Raw genomic sequence first — 7,456 nt, 5'->3', positions numbered from 1 at the left:
TAATTTTCCATCCCGTGACAGAAATATTTATATATATATTTACATTTATGTTTTTATTATATTCAAAGGAACCAAACATATTAGTTTTCTTTTGCATAAAAAAACAACAACAAAAAAAAAAAAAAAAAAAAAAAAAAAACATTACTCATATCCCAGGTCTCTTAATCTTTTATGTAAGCAAATAAGCACACGGAGAGGCAAAGAAGAGCACACACATTATGCAGAGGGTTGTTGTTGCTGTTATTTTTGTTTGTTTGTTTTTCAGTAAATCCATGTCACAACTAAGATCTCTATATATTCAGCAGGACACTGTACTTCCCCCCAGAGCCTATACCTTAGTTAGAAATGATAGGCACAGATCATGTTACCCACTTTACAGATGATGGATAAATACAAAAAGAGGCATGATATTTCAATAGTAGAAGTGAAGTTCAGATCCTGTCCTCATGGAGTGCAGTCAATCTCAGTGATGCTGAGATCCCAGAAGAAAAAGGAGTACATAAAAATTGTGGTGGGAAAGAAAACTCTGCTTGAATGTCTTTTATTAAAAAGTAATGAAAGCTTTGCCTGTTCTGGAGCTATTCTGTTAATTGCTGAAATCTAGACCCAGGCTATCAACCGTCCTAAGGAGCACTGATCCTCACCTTTACCAGCACTGTGCTCATTCACACCAGCTGATGATTTGGTCTTTGGTCATTTGAGTGTTACCCATGCTCAGAAATGTTAATTAAGAATAACAGAACCTCTCTTGTGAATAGTGGTGGCTCTGTTTCTTTAGTTCTTTTAGTAAATACTTTATTTCTGAAACTTGAGCTTCTGAACTGATTTATGTTACAAGAGTAACTTTCCCTTATAATTAATTAATTGATTACTTAGTTAATTGCTTAGTGATGTGATCACTCAGGTCTGTTATGGCATTTGGTATGGTTGATAATGAACTCTTTCTAAATGGCTTGTTCCTGCTGAGGTCTCTCCTCAAAACATGGGGTTTGCTTTTGTTTGGATGTGAAACAGAAGGAGGGTTTTCCCACGCTCTGCTCTGATTCTACATTTCTTAACAAATTTCACATTTTGAAATCTTTTGGTAAGTTTTACCCATGGTTCAAGAGAAAATGCTATATGCATAGATTGATGCTCGAAACATTTCATGAATCGCTGGGTTCTAGTGAAAAGATTTTTATTTATACAGTTTATAATTAAAAAAATGTATATAATTACATCTCATTAATGGTTACAGGTCATGTTTTTTAGGAATAAAGAATATATGTGTTAAGGTTATTTTCTACTAAAATTATTTGGGTTTAGTTTTGCTTTTAGCTAGAGTTTCTTTCAGAAAATATAATTATAACAAATATCTAGTTCATTAAACTTCAGTATGAATGTTTGAAGGGAATTAATCATCTCTGGCCAGGTTATTTCTTGAATATTCATTTCTGATTACCATCAAAACAAGTCATCTTCAGACAAGAATTTGCAAAAATAATATTTTGACTTGAGCATTTAAACTTCTATAGCAAATAAAACTTTTTTTTCTAGTGAATATCATCTACATTTCTAAAAATTAATATACCCAAATTGAAATATCTATCCCTAAAAAATGATATTTTTAATTTCCATTAAAACCTGGATTGCACTCAGCTGCATTTCATTTCATAAAAGCCACCCTAATGGATTTTACTTCAGAAGCCCATCTTTTGCCCTGTGCAATGAGTTTTAATAAAGTGTCATCTCTGGTTTTATTCCATGTCTGGCCCATGATGAGATTTAAAAAAAATAAAAATAAAATAATAATCCTCCTGTAACATATCCTATTTTCCAAAGACTTATTTTACGGTTAATTTTTAATGAATTATAACAAATCCCTGAACCTTGTGGAGTTGGAAGCCAGGATCAAGTTTTTCAGGGCAGGCTTTCCCTTAATATGAGATTTTCTATTCACCTTTAACTAATCTTAACCCAGGATTATAAAGCAGAAGTACATGGAAAAAGTATCTGGTGAAAAAGTAAGGAAGCCGTGCTTGAGTACCAAGCAGGTTTGTTTCATGGTTGACTAGCTCTCGTTTTCATTTATAAAATTGAATACAAACTACTTGTATCTCCTTTCTTTCTAGCTGTAACTGACCTGCATTAACCTGGCTACTCAATACCACTGGTTTTATCTTTCCAATACAATAGACATAGAAGTCCTCTATTTTTCCCCCCTTTTCTCTTCCTTCTCCTCCTATTCAGCTTCAGCACCATTTGGGAGAATGGAAAAATTAATTGATTTTCCTTAATGATGTCTCATGGAGCAGATCAGGTTAACTGTGGGCAGCAGCTGCAGTTTAATTTGTGAGCGTGCAATTGAAAATTACGCACTCCTTGGATTACTGCACCTGACCATGAGGCTGGCATGCTGCCTGCTTAAAAAATAAAACTCCCGAAAAGTCTACAGAAATTCTAGTATCTGTGTGGAGGTATAGAAGGAATATTAAATAGCAGAAAGGGGAATATAGATCCATCCATATGTGTCTGGACAAATAAGGAAGTTAGTCATTTTCTTAAAGAAATCCAAGAAAATTGCTCTCGGGAGTTACTTTGATGTCATTTGGTGGTGTTAAACCCAACCTTGCTGTTCTGGAATTTTCTCAGTAACCAGAAGGTGAAAATGAGAAAAACTAAGCAAAAAACATAAATGATAAGCCACTCAACACTGGTTAATAATCTAAAGTGCTAGGAAAGTATCAAAGTCTTATGATTTTGAGCATTTTCAACCATATTTGTAGTTTGTTTTGTTTAAAAAAGGTAGCTTCAACCTGAAAAGAATATTGATCAGTGTTATCTTAATGTTGGCAGTGTGTGTGTATTAAGTTGAAGCTTGGGGTTTTTGTTTTTTTTTGTTTTTCTAATACTTGATGTGTTTAAACTTAAGTCATTTCACTTCCAGAATATGCTTAGTTTCTCTTAGAAAACAACAAAAAACATATTTTAGGTGTCCCTAAAATAGAAAAAGAAAAACCAGTGTTTGGACCATTAGATTTTTCCATTTGAAATCATTAATATTTTGCAATCTGGATGAAGCTGTGGATATTTGTACTCTGAAATGTCAGCCAGAATCTTACAATTTCACATACTTGTCACCATTTTACAGGCTTCAGGTTCATATTACAAATTGGTGGTAATATTTTTCAGGTCAGCTAAGTGTTCCCTTCTCCTGTCTCCCTTTCCCAAAATCTCGCATTTTAAAGAAAATCAAGAAACAAATTGGAGTTCCAGACAAATACATCACCTAGATATCACAAAGGCAGCCCTCCTGCAAACCTTGGAGCAGGCTGGGCTCCTGCATGTCCAATACAGCTCTGTAACACCATGGGCAGTGGAAAACCTGAGAAAAGATGCCTACAGACTGCAAAGATGATGGCTGGGTAAAGGGACGTAGGGGTGAGTAGTGGTCTAAATTCTGGAACAAAGACTAACCAAGAAGCTGCTTCAGAAAAGGTGGGAAAAAATCATACTTAGCTGTTACAAGATAGTCCACCAAAGAAAAATTCCCATCTCATCTCTGGAAACTTGAAGCCACCCCCAGATTCTTCATTTTCCCTGCTTTTTGTCGATTCTTTTCTTTCAATGCATTCCCTTACATGTCACAGGGAATTCCTGTGCCAGCGCTCCAACAGCACAAGTGACATGCAATGCAAGACAAACTTCCACTTGCGCTCCTAACAAATGCACAAAGCACAAATGTATGAAGCACAGCTGCACTTGTACCCTCTAAATGTTTCAAAAGGGTTTGTCTTCCAGGAAACGTGGTCATTTGTCAGCTTCCTACACTGAAAGTGCTTTAAAGCAAATAGCTCTGCAAAGGACAGCCCTGCAAACTACTACTTCCATTTAGAATTACTTATTTTTTCTGCAGTCCATATGAGAGGAGTGGAGGAAGAAAACTCACCATATTCTACATCTTTGCAACAGGAGAGAGGGGCAAGCTAATGCAGTTCACCTGTTCTGCTCTCCTGGCAGGGTAAGTTTTTCTTCTATGCTTATATCTTGCCCAAGCCAACATAAAAGGTTTCTCTGTCCAAATACTAGTTCTTTTGCTGCTCTGAGCTCAGAAAATGGAGAGAATTTATCACTTACAATTTCGTATTGTCCTGGTTCAGAGGCGAGAGATGCAGTCTCGAGCCACTGTTGACATTCCTGGCATGTATGGATAGCACAGGCGGTTTACATTTACAAGCCAGAAACATAAAGAACAACCTTTCGTAAGCATTTGCTTTTATTGTGACATCTCAGCTGTGCAGCTGTGCTGTAATCTCCATGCCAAGGAGATGAAATCATTAACTTGCTTGAATTCTTGCTTTTATCAGAGCAGAGCAGCTATCATAATGGAAGGAGTAACTTCTCGCTAGGTTAAGTGGTTTTAATTTGTTCTTAGCAGGAGTCTTTTGACTCGACTGTCAGATGGCATTTATATAATGCCAATCCTCTTCAAAGCACTTCTGCAAGACCAATTATCTCAGAACACGCTCTTGCAAACTCATTGTTGTTGCCCTTCCTTTGTAGTGAGCGAGGGACCGAGACACCAAGAGCCTGCTGGCCTGGCTGCTCGGGGCTGGGGCTCGCACCTTGCATTGTCCCAGGCTGCCACAGGAGGAGACATCACGGAAAGGCTTAGGAGAAATCACAGGAATGAGGGTCCCCTCTGCACTCAGAAAAATAAAAAGTGAATTAAATGGAAAGCTAAATCCCCAGCATCACCCAGAGCAGCCCCTGCCCTGCTGCCCAGGCTACTGATTTAAATGGAGAAAAATACTGCATACAAGGAGGATTTTAAAGGGAGTCTCAGGTTCAGGTATTTGGGATGACACGTAACAGTTTTCTGCTCTTACCAAAAAGTTCATCTGGTGCCAGACAAAACATCAAGTCAGGAACATAGTGGGTTTTCATGGAGGAGAGAGGAATATACGGCAGTGTTAGAAGCTATGTTTTTTAAATGTGGAAGTATTTATTAAAAAAAAAAAAAAAACTTTGAAACTAAGAAGACTGCTTTCTTACGAGAAGTTCAGATCCTGTGTGCCAAAGTCACTTCTGAACTTACAACTGTGGTGGATTTGGTAACTTGGTAGCATCTCCTGTGTTTTCACCTTTTGGATGAGGTCTGATGCTCTCTGCCTCCTCTGTTTGTGGCCTGTTTATCTCAGGTAATTCAGCAGTGAAGACAAAACCTCAAGGGCTTCCAGAATCAAGAAAGGTGGACGAAAGCTAACCACAAACACAAACAAAACATTCAGGAGCAGGCACCTTCGTGCTGGTAAAGCTGAGAGCAGGAAGATCTGGGATTACACTAAGGTGTCTGAGGTCAGACAGGTTAGAGTAAGGTCTAAGGTTCCTAGGCTTCAGAAGGACCAGTTGCCTTCTCCCATCCAAATTTTGTTGTAGGCAGGCAGTTTAAAATATTTGTAACAAAAAGAAATAAGGTATAAAATAGGATTTTGCTTATACTACACCCCTTTCTGTGATTCCAGGTGTCCGATGTGCAAGGGACTGTGATTCTAAAGCAAACAGTGACCATGGCAGTCAGTGTAATCCCTGAGGGGCTGATGTGTGTTTATATCATTCCTCTAAGGTTCCACATCTTCTGTGTAATGAGTAAAAGAAAAATATTCCCAGAGCGGGAGAGGTGTGTGGCTGAGCGAACACTTTGCTGAGGAAAGGAGACAGCTCAGAGAAGGTGATGGGAGAAAACCATTCACGAAACTTATGGAAATCTTATGAAAACATGGACCTTTGTCTCCAATAATTCTGCACAGAATGTATTCTTCCTTGCACTCAAATTGTCCTCTCTATGAACATTAACAAATAGAAATAATATCTGTCAGGAATAAAACCTGTGAATATCCCGGACACAGCATCACTCCGTTCCAACTTTTACTTGAGGGAAATCAGGGTCTACATGCTTTCCTGTGCTGTCATTACAGCTTAGACAGGGCCCCTTTGTACCAGCTGTCTCAGGTTCTGAGAACCTCTGCCACACAGCTTCCAAACCATAACTTTCTGCATTATGTTTCCTGCAAGCTGTTCCTAGCCATTCCTTGCTCAATTGTATCGAACTCGAGCAGGCTGGTGTTATTTCAGAAGAGCTCACAGACAACAAATAGCAGCATTTGCTGAATACATGACTGCCAGATTCTACGTGGAAGAGTAATAAAATGCAAAGTACATAACTCAGCTCCACATAGCTTGGTCTGGCTGCTTGCCCTTTTGCCTCTGAATGGCTTTTTGAATCCCTGCCCTGCCCAATACAAGTGAAATTATTCTAATTATACAGTTTGAAAGAGTCCCTGGTGACATGCTGGATAGTGATCGTTTCCTAGTTCACTGCAAAACAATTTCGCATATAATACAGATTACACAAAGGGTCATGAGCTCATAGAAACTCTGAAACCGTCTTTCAAAGTTTTGTATTCACTCCGAGTCTAGGTCACTTTTGGGTATGGATTAAAGAAAGATGATGAACCTTCTGATATTTTCAAGTAAGCTTGTAGACATTTTATTCTTCTTAATTTCAGACTTGCATCCTCTAAAGAAATAGAAATAGATCGGCCCTTTTCCTTATTCCATTTTCAGATGCATGATGAATTAAGCAGGTTGTGCTTGTCATCTCTGTTTATTAAAATGGACCAAAACCAAGCCCCAGAACCCAAACACCCAAACAACATTCTAACCAAAGGAAGTTCAAAGTAGGATCCAGGTTTTTTTTTTTGTTTTTTTTTTTTTTTTTTTACCTGTTTTCCCCTTGTAAATGACCCAAACCCAAATTTTAAGGGCATTTTCATCAGGATTTGATATATGTGTAATCACTAAGAGGACCTGCAGAACAGTCAAAGTCTATAGTTCAGAAGAAGATAAAATACAGATATAGAGGTCTGACTGTTCTTCAAGAATCTTTTTTCCAGGCTATGATACAAAATCTTTGCCCAGGAGGATGGATATAACACCTTCAGTTATCACGTTCTGCCTGTGCAGGTTTCCCTTCCCAACCAACTCAGACAATGGCAGTCTTCTGCAGAAACATTGTCCCAGTCTGTAGGAGCAGAAGTAGTAGGAATGGTTGTTGTTTTGTCTGATCGATGGTCTCATGCTCTAAGATGTGCCGTATCCCTTAATATGTGCTTACAACTACAAATCAGTGTAATTTGGGCCATAAAATTATATGGGCAAACATGTAAAACTACTATTGTTAGTCAGATCGATCACTCATAGGATAAAATGAGGACGCACGCATGCACTTTGCATATCCTGCGTCAAACATTTTCCAAGTTGTTGTATAATATTCTGTCTTGAATGTTGAATTTTAATCAAAAACTCAAAAACAGGAAATTGTCAGCAAGGCCCACCAACAGCTTTGGGCTTTCCACCACAGAAAATCCCCTGTGCTGAATCCTTAACTTGGTGCTTTGTCTGTGATACTGTGAGG

General features: G+C 38.2%; 1 long non-coding RNA gene across 1 annotated transcript; it reads left to right on the top strand.

Moving 5' to 3' along the window:
• Window positions 1–932: 932 nt before the first annotated feature.
• On the top strand, window positions 933–6,512 carry LOC311420929. The gene is made up of 3 exons (XR_014684620.1): window positions 933–1,084; window positions 3,896–4,000; window positions 5,505–6,512. It is a non-coding gene; the product is annotated as an uncharacterized lncRNA (long non-coding RNA).
• The last annotated feature ends 944 nt before the right edge of the window (window positions 6,513–7,456 follow it).

Source organism: Aythya ferina, assembly GCF_964211825.1.
Source record: "Aythya ferina genome assembly, chromosome: 18".
Lineage (NCBI taxonomy): Eukaryota > Metazoa > Chordata > Aves > Anseriformes > Anatidae > Aythya > Aythya ferina.
Note: the sequence above shows the minus strand (reverse complement) of the source record. Positions and strands in the feature narration are given on the sequence as shown.